Source organism: Dermacentor albipictus, chromosome 5 (genome assembly GCF_038994185.2).
Source record: "Dermacentor albipictus isolate Rhodes 1998 colony chromosome 5, USDA_Dalb.pri_finalv2, whole genome shotgun sequence".
Lineage (NCBI taxonomy): Eukaryota > Metazoa > Arthropoda > Arachnida > Ixodida > Ixodidae > Dermacentor > Dermacentor albipictus.
In genome coordinates, this window is record NC_091825.1 from 88,390,588 (window position 1) to 88,404,641 (window position 14,054).

The 14,054-nt window shown below is 45.7% G+C and overlaps 1 protein-coding gene and 1 pseudogene across 3 annotated transcripts in view; one reads left to right on the forward strand and one right to left on the reverse strand.

The window, feature by feature from the left end:
* The first annotated feature begins 298 nt into the window (after positions 1-298).
* LOC135906852 (sodium-coupled monocarboxylate transporter 1-like) overlaps positions 299-14,054 on the forward strand; it is a 114,956-nt gene continuing 101,200 nt past the window's right edge. The window contains exon 1 of one of the 3 annotated variants that reach the window (XM_065438460.2): positions 299-416. The gene's annotated coding sequence lies outside the window, so the exon portion shown is untranslated. The remainder of the gene's footprint in view (positions 417-14,054) is intronic. The other 2 variants (XM_070538524.1, XM_070538525.1) reach the window with 2 other exon arrangements.
* LOC139060323 (uncharacterized) lies at positions 3,186-4,276 on the reverse strand (annotated as a pseudogene).

Below are 14,054 nucleotides of genomic sequence, written 5' to 3' on the forward strand. Positions count from 1 at the left end.
CGGCGCCCATGAATCCTATATAAAATCGTTTATAGCGGATGCGCAGCCACGTACGAACGTTTCCCGCTCCGCAGGTGAAAGAGAAAATCGCCCGCGAAAAGTCTCACCTGTCTTTAGACAGCGTGCTCAGCTTTGTGCGGCGGAGCTTCAATGCTCGCCGCACACGTTTCGCCAATCTGTTTTCGCTTCGCAGGAAGCGACTACACTGAAAGCGCTCGCCATACACGCAGACACATGAGGTGAAACAACTCGACCAGAGAGCGGCGAAGCGGGTGAGGTTGAGGGAAAGGGGGGGAGGGGCGGTCGTTTACATTTTTCACCGACGCCCGGACAGCGGCAGCGGGAGCCGGTTGCTCCGATCAGACCGCGGTGGAAATCAACAAAGGGTGTCCCGATAACCGTGAGCAGCGAGAACGGTAAGAGCACGTCTTCAAACCCATGTATATGTAGGCGTCGTTTTTCCTCTTTTTAACAGAATTTTTAAAGTTTAGCCGTTACATGCGGAATAATTATACGTCTTGAGCTAGTTTACTCTCAGAGGCGAACATTAATGGCACGAGAAATGAAAATGAATATTTCACTAAACAAAGTTTCGCTAATTAACTCTTAAGCTAATTACTTCAGTCATATATTGTAGTTTACGAATTGTAGCTGGCGATTTCTAAAGTCATAGCCCCTTAGTACCAATCGGCTTTTTTTTTTTTCATTTTCCTGTGCTACCCTCTGCCGCACACCACTGGAAACGTTTTGGGAGGAAACGCTTTTCGGGGGCTTTCGCCGCTTGATTTGTGTACCTGCGCCTATTTTGAGTGCGCGTCATTCGTGCATTTCGTGGATCGCGATTCATTATTAATAGCTCCTCAGGGACAGTACGTGGTTCCTGGAAGCCATGTAGAGCTCACCGACTACTGTGTCAGTGGGCAAGCCTGAGTGTGCATGCTGTTGTGACAGTGCGGCCCATAAAGGCACGCTGGGTTCCCTCTTCCGACGCGGCTGCCTTGGAGTTTATGGCCGGTGATTTCTGCACTTGCACCTCGCTTTTTGTATTCCTTTATACGTTCTTTAGATGTTTCGCATGTTTAACAAGTCTTCGATCGCAGCCTTCCGCGTCGGATGTCCCGAAACGGTGCGCTTGTTTACATCTACATGTACAGCCACAGATCGTTGTTAGCGATAGATATTCGAGAAAAGGTACATCACTGATATGAAATAACATCAAAACATAGCTATACATACATATCTACGCATATGAGCTGCAATATTTCATTCTAAGAGGAGCCAATATTAGCGGCCGAGCCACTTAAACAACGGTAACTAGCTGTGATCCAGATACATATATTGCGGTCTGTTAATTTATTACTCATTCTTGCTATTCTTTGACTTCGTCATACTTACAGTTTGAACGAGCCATAAAGCACTATTAGAGAAACCTGTGCTCGCGTAGGCGCTCATTCCCTCGCGAAAACGAGGATGCCATCGATCGCTGACACCGTTGGTATAACTGAGCAAGGCGGTTGTTTATGCTGTTGCACCGAATGCACTGTCTCTTGTTACCCGTTTGACAGAGAGGTAAAAAAAAGTGCTTCTCCGGAATTATTAAATGTGCCAGCATAACAGCACGTACAGTCCCACCCGTCTACGTAGCGAATGCGATCGACAGCGTATGCGGGAAAGGCGAGGTACAGATGTCGGCACAGCGCTGTGTCGCCACTTGCCGCTTTTCGTGTACGCGCCGTGCAAAGTGAAGAATAGTTGATATCAAATCGCTAAGGCCAGAATTGGACAATAAAAGCTGTTTCCTTCGTCCTAACAGTTTACATTGCAGTACAGGTCCGCCGATAGCGGGCGCACCCACTCGATGGCGTCAGTTCTAATCTCTGCTGAACAGAATCAACAATGGTTCAAAGTTCATGTGCACGGCTTGAGAGGGTTGAAGCTGGTGCCTTTAACTTCGTAGACGTGCCTTGACTCATTTTGAGCGCTATTATACATGCAAGTGAAGCTGTTGTGGCTTTCACGTTGTCGGTTCGACGGCCGATCGCGCGGGGTTTGGCCGAAGGATGGTCGGAGGAGGAGGAATAAACTTTATTTTAGGAGAGCAGATTTGAGACCTAGGCCTCTCTACCTATGATGACGGCCTCGAGCCCTTGGGCCCTGGCGGCATCTTCGGCCTGCTGCATTGCCTTAAGTTGGTCTTCCGGTGCACAGCTGAGCAACGCGGTCCCCCACTGTTCTCTGGTCTTGTGTATTTTGTTCTGTGTGAGTGTCCGAGGACAAGCCCAAAAGATATGTTGTAGGTCCGCCCGGTCTTGATAGAATCTACATCTATCTGTGTAAAGGTCCGGGTAGCAGCGGTGGTAGGCCACTGGGTTCGGATATGCATTCTGTTTGTGAGAGGCGCCATGCCGTCGCTTGCCGTCTACTTAGCGGGGAATGTGCCGGATGGAAATGCGCCCTTCCCAATTTATAGTGTTTGGTGATCTCGTTAAGGCTGATCATCCGGTCTCTCTCCGTTCCCAGTATTTGCACGTCACCTGCTCGGCACTTCAGTTCTCGACCCAGGTTGTGCGCTATTTCGTTCCCGGGATGGGAGGAGTGTCGGCACGCTGGTTTTGTCGGTGCCGTCGACGAGAAAGCCCGTCGTAGTACAACTCGCGCTCATCGGTTGCGTCGCTGTAGACCTGGTAGATGAAATGGTCTCAGCGGCACACATGTGCTGAATAGCCAATCAATCACTCACTCACTCACTCAATAAATAAATAAATAAATAAATAAATAAACAAATAAATAAATAAATAAATAAAAGCTTTATTTCAGTTTGCAGTACAGTGTGCAGTACAAACAGGGGGTAAAAGAGAAAAAGCAGTCTATACGACCGCTTTACAAAGCTCTCGAACCCATTTAACAACATTCACAGTTTCGCCAGGAGAAAAAAAAAAGAAGAAGTTCAGCAATATTAAAGTACAATATGTGTAGTGCACTGAAGTACCTCGGACATTGTGAGTGCAAGAGTTACGTAGATCTTTAAACAATAATATATGGAACTTCAGATGCAATTATACCATGTAGTAAATACTCGCATATTAAATACATAGTACGAAAAATATTTACATTAACGTGAAAAGTTGTAAAATTATAATATTAAAAGGAAAGTCAAATGCTCTAGAATATAAGGTCAACAAGAGCTAAGTCACGAATGAGTCTCGAGTAGCAGAAAATGACGTATAGCATAAATTATCACAGAATTCTGTGTTTAAACATTTGGGCAATATGTACATCAACAAAGTGAAACCATAGTTAGTTCTACATCGAGATAATGTATAAGTATGTCGTTTTCTACTTCCATATGTCGTAATTTGCGGGGTAAGGTTTACTATGCTATTAAGGAAGGGATCATTTTCTGCTGCCGTTTTTTTATAAAAACAGGTAGACCTGCGTTCAAAGAATTTATTTACACCAACAATATTACGTATTAAGTGTAGAGGAAGTGTTGGGGCACCATATGAAGTATCAGTAATGATCCGGAGCATTTTTTTTTTGAGAGAGAGAGAGAGCGTAAACTTTTATTTCAAATCAACAAGATTTGAGTCCGGCGTCTTTTTAGTGGGTCTGGGCACCAGCCGCGGACGCGGTTCCGAGACCTTGTCTCGAAGCGGCTTCCTCGGCTCGCTGGACGGCCCAGAGTTGTGCTGTCAGGTCAGAGCTGAGCAGTGCGGTCATCCAGCGTGACCGGAGGCTGGCGGTGGAAGAGACGGAGGGGTCGGCACTGCCCGACTTGTTTGTTAGGTCCCGACACTCCCATAACATGTAATTTATTGTGGCAACCTCGCCACACGATGTGCATCTGTTTGTAATGTACATGTCTGGATACATGGCGTGCGTGAGTCTGGGGTTTCTGTAAGAGTCTGTTTGTAATTGTCTGAAGTGCACTGCTTGCGTCCTGTCTAACCTAGCGTGAGGGAATGGGTATATGCGTCTTTGTAATTGGTAGTGTGCCGTGATGTCGTGAAAACTGGTCATACGATCCTCCCATGCCAAGACGTTTGCACTACCCCGCGGGGGCTTTTTTTTTTTTCTTGAAGGACAAATCATTTTTGAACATTCGAAACAGCGGTGTTAACCGAGACTAGAAAGCAGACATTTAGTTATGAGTAAAAGAAAAAGTAGTATACAGTTTGCTTACTCTTGACGGGTAAACTATGTCTGTTGCGTGAAAAATTCCGATAAATCTGGAAAGAGTAATGCAAGTTTTATTTATGTAAGCGCTCCAAGTCATTGTAGTAGTAAATCCTACACCAAGAGAAGTGAATTCATCAGCATAATCAGTATTACTATTATTTAAGACTAGATGCGGCGGATTAGATATGTACTTGTTCTTCGGGTTAAAAATCATTGCCTTTACCTACGTTAACTTTTAGTGCATTGTACAATGACCATTTCGCCAATAATTAAAGAACCCGATTGGCAGTGTCAGTTATTTTCAGAATGTTATCGGACGAAAAAAACTAGGAACGTATGTATCATCTGCATACATGATGAATTTTGCTTCTTTAGTGATATTAATAATGTCATTGACATAAATATTCAAGAGCAGAGGTCCCAATAAACTGCCTTGCGGGACACCATTTTTTATTTGCAGGACTTTAGGCGAATAATTTCCAATTGCTACTTACTGGGAACGAGAGTTTAAGAGAGAGGGAAAATAATGCCGAGAAAGGCAGGGAGCTTAACCAGAGTATGATTTAAATACATTAAGGGCGTGCAGCCGTACACCATAGCGTTCTAGTTTTGTGAAAAGAAGCTCGTGGTTGAGCGTGTCGAACGCCTTGCTGAAGTCCAGAAATATTCTTAATGTGAGTAGTTGGGATTCGAAGTTATTTACTATATGTTCTTTTTGATCAAGTAGCGTGTGCTCTGTTGATCTATTCCGAGAAAAACCACGCTGATGGTCAGTAATTACAGAGTGCTTGAGAAAAAAAAACAATGCAGATGGCAGCGAATTATTCGTCCCAGTCCCTTTGAAGAATACGGAAGGACCGATATATGCCTATGGTTCCTCAAAATATTCCTGTCGCCTTTCTTGTAAAGGGCTGCAACTCCTGCTAGCTGCATATCTGAGGTAAATTGTCATGTGATCGGTACAGTGTTAAATATATGTGTTAGGCATGGGACTAAAAAGAATAATACATATTTTACCGGCCTGCTTTGGACATTAAATGAGTCTAAGCTATCACTATCGCGTAAAGCATTAAAGGTGGAGTATTCCACATTGTCGTCTGTTGGTTCAAAAAATAGTGACCGTGGTGTTCGGTTACCTAGAAAACAGTAAAAGTTAGGATTGTAGCAGCTTCCACCAAACTGGGAAAGGAGGATGAGGAGGAAATGAAGTGAACAGGCAGGGATGTTAACCAGAAATGTGCCTGGTTGGCTACCCTAACCTGTGGGACGGGAAATAGGGAGTAGAAAAGAATTCATTGAAGGGCAGCGGCTAACTTTGAGTCACATAGTTTTTGTTCGCCTATGGTTGACCTTGTGAGTCTCTCGGTTTGGGTATCCCTGTTTAATAGTTGATTCAAGTATCCCCATTTATCTTTTGGTTTTGCGTAAGAGGGCCGCGTCAGATAAGTTAATGTAGTAGGCATTTTCAGCAGAGTGAATTTCGCTGTTAATTTTGTTACGTAGGGATTTGAATTGTTCCAGAGTTTCAGGGTTTTCGGTGTTTATAAATTAAGCAAATAGCTTGGGTTTCTTTTTATCAGACGTATAAATCGGGCTGTCATCCATGGATTGCGTGATTCTTTGCAAGGTGAAATATCAATGATCGGGAAGCAGTCGTTGTAGATCGGCAGGAAAATTTGAAGAACTTCTTTGTATGCGTTTTCAGGCGTACACTGTTCGTAAACTGGACTCCAATCTACATATGCAATGCGACCCCTAAGCGTTTCAAGACGTCTATTAGAAATTGTCTGGCGCCTTGATTTCACAAAAACACCATGAAAAAATTTTTTTAACTGTTAAAAATACAGACTGGTGATCGCTAATGCCTACGGCTATACAACCAGACTGTGAAGTTCTAGCATGATTTGTGATAATTAAGTCCAGAGTTGAAGAAGTTGGGGCAGCTACGCGCGTTGGGTGATTTTTGACATCATTAAAATTAGCACTTTGAATTGTTACCAGCATTTGCTGTTGAGTGGGGCTGCAGGTGGCTATGCCAACATTAAAGCCTCGTCCAACATAGGACAAGAAATTATCAGAAAGGAACGTTCAATCACCTTCGAAGTAACCCAAAAAAAATCAGACAAGTTACCGGGAGGAGCGCGGTAGACAACAGAAAAAGAAAATCGACCGCTTTGGACAGTAAGCCTTTCGAAAAAAATGAAATTATGGGGTTTTACGTGCCAAAACCACTTTCTGATTATGAGGCACGCCGTAGTGGGGTACTCCGGAAATTTCGGCCACCTGGGGTTCTTTAACGTGCACCTAAATCTAAGTACGCGGGTGTTTTCGCCCCTATCGAAATGCGGCCACCGTGGCCGAGATTCGATCCCGCGACCTCGTGCTCAGCAGCCTAAAACCATAGCCACTGAGCAACCACGGCGGGTAAGCCTTTCGATGTTGCTGTTACCTCAAGCAATGTCCTGATAGCAGAACGCATGCGCAGACTTTTTTCGCAAGCATCGTGACGCCTCCGCCTCGCGTCTCAGCACGATTAATAGTATCTTCGACTGGTCGCCTGTATGCCCCGAAGCAGAGTCGGGTAGATCGGTCGTTTCCCGAGCTCAAAGGTAGGGGACAAGCGCGCAAGCCGAACGTGCGAGTCGCTCTCGGAGGAGGAAATTGCTGATGCGAAACCACGTGACTACTGCCAACGTCCGATGTTTCGCCTATCCAAAGCTCCCGGCGTTGCCGGAAAAACCGGCGGGCGTGCCGGCGGGACGAACGTTCGTCGAGACGCCAGCATGCAGTGGCCTAGGTTGCCAAGGTTACGGTGGGCCGTCGCCAACAGCAGCGACGCGGCGCTGCGATGACGTTTCAATCTCGATGACTGCTCCGACGACAGGGCTCGGAGCGTCTCAGAGCGCTCCAAGATAGAGGAAAGCAATCGAGAAGAACCAGCCGAACGCAGGGCGCGCACCCTCTTTCAACCAGCCGAAGACAACGCCGCTCGCCTGAGCGCTCCAGAGTGCTCAGAAACGACCAGCCGAAAATAGCATAAGATAAAAAGAATTGTGCCCCGGGATTCGCATGACGTCAGAATCGTGACGATACCACGTCTCTGATAGCAAAACTATGTCAAAAGGGTTGTTGAAGCTAGATAAAACGGAGTTATTCACCTTTATTCAAAGCAGATTGCATGTTTAAGTGTATAATTTGAAAGCAACTATCCTTATCTGGAAACGCTTTGTTGAACTGAGTAGGTCTAAAAAGAACAGTTCCATCCATCGTATCAAAAGAAATATGCGTGTAACTGCGTATGCCGACGCGCCTTATATCATCTTAGAAAGATAGGCTTGAGTGCGGATACGAATGACTGCAGGGTCGCTGGCTTTTCGAGCAAGAATAACGCCGTTCTTTGTCCAAACGTATTGCCAACACACAACCTTGTTTTTGTCGTTAGCTGCTCGGAGAAGCCGTTTGTTCTCGGGCGTGTAATTCTCATCTACATAGACTCGAGCTGCGCTCTCGACACCCACATCTTTGTTAGTAAGTTGTGCCTTCTTTGCTTTCTTGAGTGCCGCGTCTCGCTTTACACGCAACTTGAACTGCACAATTACGTTGCTTTTATCTGATGCTTTGGTTCGGACGCGGTGACAGCATTCGATGTCCGACTCGACGATCGGCTCGCCAATCGCAGCACCTAAGTTACCGAGTATGGCACACAAAACTTCACCCTCTCGTTTCACGACTCCTTGAATTTCAAGGAGTCGGTCAATCGTTAGCGCGGTCGTCTTTTCGGTCTCGTACCGACCAAGTGTTAGCGCGCCTTAAACGAGTGCGTGGAGTCAGACACACGCTGCCACCAGCTACCAAGTGACAGAATACCCTTGGTCTGTGGTGCATGTGTCAGACTGGCAGGTGAATAAACGATCGCCTGCGGGAGCATACAAACAATGTGAGGAACGGAACGGATTGTTACCCGCCGTGGTTGCTCAGTGGCTATGGTGTCGGGCTGCTGAGCACGAGGTCGCGGCATCGAATCCCGGCCTCGGCGGCCACATTTCAATGGGGGCGAAATGCGAAAACACTCGTGTGCTTAGATTTAGGAACACGTTAAAGAACCCCAGGTGGTCGAAATTTCCGGAGTCCTCCACTACGGCGTGCCTCATAATCAGAAAGTGCTTTTGGCACGTAAAACCCCATAATTTTTAACGGATTGTTTTCTAGCCCTACACTCAAGTGCACGCGGCTGCGCCCTCGTGTTCCAGCAAACTAATATCATTTTTTGCGCACCTGGACGGGTGCATGCGCCTCACTGTTGAAGCAGCTAGCGTGGCACATGAACGATGCCCATGCAGAAGTCAATTCCATTCCTGGCCGTGTCACAGAGGGAGTTGGCATTGCCAGACAACGTCGGCGCGAACAGTGGGTGACGATGGTATCCGTGTTGCGTCGCATTTTCGCATCCCTTATCCTTCTGTTTTCCAAGTAACCTTCTGTATTTTGAACCATAACGTTTCAGGTGGCAGTGATCGCTCGTCCTCGTCCTTTTAGTTTCCCTCTGTCCTGCTTCGCGTTGCACCACTTAACATTATGGAAAGCCAACTAGCCAAAACCACTACACTTGTTTGTTGTCTTTACCGTTGTTGTCTTCCTTGTTCTTTTTTTCTTTTTCTTTTGTTTACAAGTGCCTCTAGCATGCCCGTAACAAGAAAGATTTTCACAGGAAGATGCAGTTTGAAGTGATTAGCAGTGGTAGAGCAGGGAATGTCGCTGTAGAACACGTTTCGACGAGGGAACTTGTATGCGTCAGGGCAGCAACAGTTTCGGCGCTCACGCAGACAAGTTCCCTCGCCGAAACGTTCACCACAGCGACATGCCCTGTTCTACCGCTGTTGATAACCCATGGTATTACCACGTGATTAATGGATGCAGTTTGCATTAATTACCGGCCAGCCGCAGTCTTGCCCCAATACTCGCGTTGTTTCCACAACAAGACGCAACACCAGCTAGTCCAGTGTCTCATCCTTTCGCGAGAATATGGTTGCAATACAACAAACGCAAGGGGAGACGAGGACGGACACCTAGGTATGTCTAGTGCAGTTACGGCACAGTAGGCCACCGCTTCTTATGGCCCGGTCTTGCACTTTCCGTACTATGTTATGTCGCAGCTTGTGAACCACGTCAACGCCGCAAGAAGCCATCTCTGCTTCCTGCTGGTTGCCAGAAGCCACTTGACATTCCGATCAGGCACGTAACCAGAGGGGGGGGGGGCCTGCCCCCCCCCCGAAATCAAATGGCATAACCCCCCCCCCCCCTCCCCACCCACGCCACCACTCCTCACATATTTCTAAAGCGCCGCCAGATCAATGTTGAGACTTGGCAGCTATTAATCGGTCAGCATTATGCTGCCTTTTTCACTCCTTTTAGATGGTGGTAGTTATCGGCATCTCTTGTAATGTGAAGGACAGTTTTCTCACAGATTCCGCACCCGTGCGATTAACTCGAGATGCGTTCAGTTGTCACCATCTATTCAACCATCACGCGCATAGCTGTTGCTTTTGTTAGGTAAACCTTCATTGTTTAGGCTGATCATGGGACCAGGAAAGGGATGCGGCTGTTACTGAGCTGGTCTGTACTCTCGTGGAACGAGTTGCGGCCGGAGAAAACGCCAATTGCGTTTAACTTATCCCTTTGCTTCATTATTTCCTTGAGTTACGGCTCGCCGCGAGGCTGGCAGATGCCCGCAACCATATACACGTGATATGGGTTAGATAAGGTGGGAAATAAAATAATGTTAAAGTGCGTCCATCATGAAATCCTGCAATAACCCTTAAACCCATAAGCAAGATGACTGTCACCCGTTACCTCGTCTGTTTTTCCCTAATTGTATAGCACCTTTCGTGCGAAATTGGTAACTGGAAACAAAAATCGCGAGGAGTTGAGAAATTAAGCGATCTACTAAGGGAGAGAGCCAATTAAGGCAACAACCAAACTGCAAGGAAAAGCGAAAAATAAAAAAGTTAACCCTTGTTTATGAGAATATTTATGGATCAACATCTTTTTATTTAAAAAGGAAGTAGAGAAAACGCTGCCGGAAGTGGAGAACAATTACTTGCTTTGAATGACGCTTCTACAGTTATCGGTCGAACCGCCTCACGTAGCCACTTCTCTGCTGTGCTTATGTGGGTGTTTTTCTAACCTTTCGCGGTGAGCGCAGTACATCTAGAATCGCAGAGTCCTGCGCTCTACGTGGTATTGTGGGACTGGCAGCCGCACAGCGTCACGCAATTCGCGGAACTGTCAAAACTGATCAACAAGGCGAAAATAACTGATATTCGAAACTATAACATGAGAAAGACTGAAGAAGCTGTAAAAAATGAACGCAGCCTGAAATAAGTAAAAAAGAAACCTGGCTTGGGACAAACCATGATGTATACACTAAAAGATAATGTCATCAGCAATCTCGAAGATATAGTAAACGCAGCGGCAAAATTCTAAGCTGACCTGTATACAGTACTCAGAGGAGTCACGATACCTCACTTAGAAACAGTAATGAACAGGATACAGAAACTCTCCTATAACTAGCGATGAGGTCAGAAGGGCCCTGCAAGAAATGAAACGATGAAGAGCGCGGGAAGAGAAGGTGGAATAACAGTCGATTTAATCAAAGATGGAGGAGACATAATGCTTCGAAAACTGGCGGCTCTTTATACGAAGTGTCTATCGAGTGCAAGGGTCCCAGAAAACTGGAAGAATGCAGACAATGTACTAATCCACAAAAAAGGAGACGTTAAAGAATTGAAATAGTATAGGACCATTAGCTTGCTCCCAGTATTATATAAAATATTTACCAATATAATCTCCAATAGAATAAGGGCAACACTGGATTTTGTCAACCAAGGGAACAGGCTGGCTTCAGGAAGAGATACTTTACAATGGATCACATCCATGTGATCACTCAGGTTATCGCGAAATCCGCAGAGTACAATGAGCCTCTCTACGTGTCTTATATAGATTACGAAAAGGCATTTGATTCAGTAGAGATATAAGCAGTCATAGAGGCACTACGCAATCAAGGAGTACAGAACGCTCACGTAAAAAGCTTGGAAAATATTGCTACATGCGTGTGGTATTTGTTTGTTTGAACGAGGCGCGTGGGCGCCATCACTCCAGAAAAGAGGAGGAAGAACGAACTGGGCTCGCGCTGTGAATCTAACCGGTCAGCGCTGCAACCGTTGTTGTAAATATAATCTGTAAATTGTTTCTCGTCTTACTGACTCGTCCTTCGCGTAAGAATATCTACAGAGGTTCTACAGCTACCTTAATTCTACACAAGAAAAGCAGGGAGATACCTACAGAGAAAGGGGCCATACAGGGAGACACAATTTCTCCAAAGCTGTTCATTGCGTGCTTAGAAGAATTCAAGCTATTAAACTGGGAAGGCTTAGGAGTAAAGATCGACAGCAAATATCCCAGCAACCTTCGGTTTGCCGATGACATTGTTCTATTCAACAACAATGCAGACGAGTTACAACAAATAATTGGAGACCTTAACTGAGAGAGTGTAAGAGTGGGGTTGAATAATAATATGCAGAAGGTGAAGATAATGATAAATAGTCGGGCAAAGGAACAAGACATCAGGATCGCCAGTCGGCCACTAGAGACCGTGAAGGAGTTCGTTTATCTAGGTCAATTAATCACAGGGAACCCTGATCATGACAAGGAAATTCACAGAAGAATAAAAATAGGTTGGATCGCATACGGCAGATATTGCCAGCTCCTGACTGGAAGCTTACCATTATTATTGAAAAGTAAGGTGTGCACTCAGTGCATTTTGCCAGCGCTGACATCTGGGGCAGAGACTTGAGATCAAGTTAAGAAACGCGCAAAAAGCGATCGAACGAAGATTGCTAGGCATAACGTTAAGAGAGAGAAAGAGAGCGGTTTGGATTAGTGTTCCTGTATATGCTCCCGCAGGGAGCAGAGTTGCGCATACCTTTTCCGGCGCCGCTCGCACCGCTATTGGCCGAGCGCGAAAAATGACGTCAAATGATCCGCGCCGCTGCGAAGCCAACTTTACGGGCGCATCGCCGACTCATGCGAACTCGTCGTTTCCGTCAGTGCCATCGCCATTGCAATCAGCGGACCGTCGATCGTGCGTTGAGAGGAGCAGCTGCGGGTTTCAGGTACGGTATTCGACGATGTGAAGTCAAGGACATTGGTGAAGTGATACGAAACACATCGTACTGGCGCTTGTATTCCAGTATGGCGGGGTGCAGCGCACCACACTGCACAAACCGCATGGAAGTCAGCCATAGGAGTAAATGCTTCAGCCAAGCAAACTAGCTGGAGACACACTGATACACAGTGAGAGTGTTGTTGCTAACAAGTATGGGCTTCTTGACTTTGAATGCACCCTTCAGAGTTTAAAATTGAAATGAATAATATGTACCTCTCTCGTCAACCGCAATTTCTGAAGAGCTAGGACATCTTTGCAGAAAGCACACAAGGGAACAAGGATAAAACGGGCGCTAAGTTGGCATATGCATATTTAGCTCTCGAGCTGTGATAATTGTAATATATTCCTTCACCGTGTGAAGTTTTGAGAACAGTAAAATTGATTCTAGTCAATTTATTGTCTTGAAGTGCACAGGCTTATTTATTTTGTTAATTGCTGCCATAGAAGCTAAGCCGCAATTGTATGTGTGCTAGCTTGTGAGCATCATGTATCAGCCAGTGGAACAAAAACTTGTCGTTCATTTAAACACGCTAGAAATCTACGTTGTGCTTTGGTGAATGTTGTTTCCTGTAGGCGGGAGTGGAGTGAATGCGTTCAATGACGTAAAATTTCCTTGCCTCTGATGCGATAGGTGACAAAGCTTTGTAACCTGGCTTTTTGGCCAAAACCTGCTTCAGTGATTTCATTGATTTGATACAGTGTCTTCAACTACTGGCTTTTCTCCGAGTGGTAAGAGATCAAGAAAAATGTGTTGTCGGATTACAGTCTGCACTGTGTGAATAATTACTCTGCAAGTTTGCCATCTTGATGTGATTAGCGCAATAAAAATAACCTGTTGTTACTCTTAATAGCTTGTTGCCTTTCCAGTATCTTTTAATTCTGCCCCCAAGTTTCCAAGAACCAGCACACTTGGCCTGCTGCCAGCAGCCGTTCATGCATTCCCTTGTATGAAATAAATTTGATCTAGAAGCTCTTGCATCTTGAATCTTTTTCTACTTGCAGATTTGCTGCTACTATATAGCTGATTAGTCTGCGGTATGAATGACTCTAAAAGTAAGCTTTGCTTAAAATGTGCGCATGTGAACATTTGAAATGCGCTTGAATCTGTGTCTGCACCGCATGTATCGAAAAAGTGCAGCTGTTGTGAACGATGGTTAGTGATAAATGGCGCTCTGTTAACAGTCACTGACATAACTGCAGGCACGATAGCTCTCTTGGCGACTGTCATTAATCGGCTGGTTTCGGCAGCCAAAATGCGCTAAGTGTCCACCTTACGTGTGTGAAGTTTTAAACACTCTTTAAAACATTTCTTGCTTTCCGACAGTGATAAGACAACTTCATATGCATGCTGAAAATCATTGCACCGCGTTTTGTGGCAACGTACTGCGCGTTTGCGAGCGAACTTTGGAGCTGTTCGAGCCACGGGAGTATTTTATTTTGGGGAATCGAAGGCGGTCCTACCCCCTATTTGTACGTTCATGTGTGTGTTTGTATATGCGTGTTTACATACGTACATACAAAGTTTCGGTTGGTTGGAAGCCCACCCCCTCCGACTGCACGAATGACTCATTCGAGCGTAGCCTGTATTAAGAAGTGCCCTTTGCTAAGCGCCTGCGAACAATTGGCGCTTGTAGCTCGCGACCTCTAGAGA